The following is a 1,397-nucleotide window of genomic DNA, read 5'->3' as shown; positions in this document are numbered from 1 at the left end:
TTCCATCGTCTTTCTCCCTCCTTTTCTTAAACAGTTGTCAGAACCGACAGGAACATCATATTTGTAGTACAGCAATTGGCATGTTCCCATCTTCCCTCAGTCAGTTTCATCATAGAATGATACACAACACAAGGCTATTCAGCCCAGGTCACCCATGCCAGATTTCAATACTCGGTTCTCAGCTAAATGAGATTAAGCCGGCATATAAAAACAAAGTATTCTCTTCCACACGGAGAGTATATTTAATCCAAAATTACAGCTGCTAAACAGGCTATAGTTTGTCTGCCACTGTACAGGCTAAAACCTACTGTTCATCTGAAGAACTGTCTGATTATGGATTAAAATACTGACATGACACTAAAGGTATCAAAGACTTTTTAAAACAGGGATTAATGTCATTTCTTTAAACAGACTCAAAAATAATTTTCATTATCTTCTACAAATATTAGAACTGAAAATCGCGTGTCACTAAATACCGCAGTACAGTAGGTCTACAGAAATCTGCAAACTCCGGAGTCAAACTCCGTCAAAATTTAATGTCAGGGCCATTGACGTTCGAAAGTATGCTGTTTTGCAAAATACAAGTCATGATTTCACATAATGGAAGATCTGATTTATTGGTAGTTACTGTTTAACAAACTAGAAATCATTCACTTAGCAGATCCTACGCACTCACAGAATGCAAACTTGCCGAGGGATTACGAGCAGGTTTATCACAGAACTTTGTACTCCCAACTACAAAGTTTCACTAGGAACTGTTACAGGCACCATCTGACCAAACAGAGCACTCTCATGGCTATTCTTAAAGTGTGCAAGACTTGCATTTTTTAAAAAAATAGTGATGATAAGCAAGTTGTGTATGGCCAAGCAGCCCACTCTGCAAGCCAATAATCCACTGAACTCAAGTAATAAGCATGCTTGGCTGATCAGGATTTGGAAATGCCAGTGTTGGACTGGGGTGTACAAAGTTAAAAATCACAACACCAGGTTATAGTCCAACAGGTTTAATTGGAAGCACACTAGCTTTCGGAGCGGCGCTCCTTCATCAGGTGATTGAGGAGCGCTCGATTGTAACACAGAATTTATAGCAAAAATTTGCAGTGTGATGTAACTGAAATTATAATTCAGTTACAGCACACTGCAAATTTTTGCTATAAATTCTGTATTACAAATCGAGCGCTCCACAATCAGCTGATGAAGGAGCGTCGCTCCGAAAGCTAGTATGCTTCCAATTAAACCTGTTGGACTATAACCTGGTGTTGTGTGATTTTTAACTTTGGCTGATCAGAGCAGTAAAGAACATGGAGGTGCAAGAAGTGAATAGACCACACATGACCATACTGGGCACAGGCCATTTATGTTTGGATGGATGATATAATATAAAACTTTGGTATTGA

This window comes from Chiloscyllium punctatum, chromosome 39 (assembly GCF_047496795.1).
Source record: "Chiloscyllium punctatum isolate Juve2018m chromosome 39, sChiPun1.3, whole genome shotgun sequence".
NCBI classification, from domain to species: Eukaryota; Metazoa; Chordata; class Chondrichthyes; order Orectolobiformes; family Hemiscylliidae; genus Chiloscyllium; species Chiloscyllium punctatum.
The sequence above is the reverse complement of the archived record's forward strand: the minus strand, read 5'-3'. Positions refer to the sequence as shown.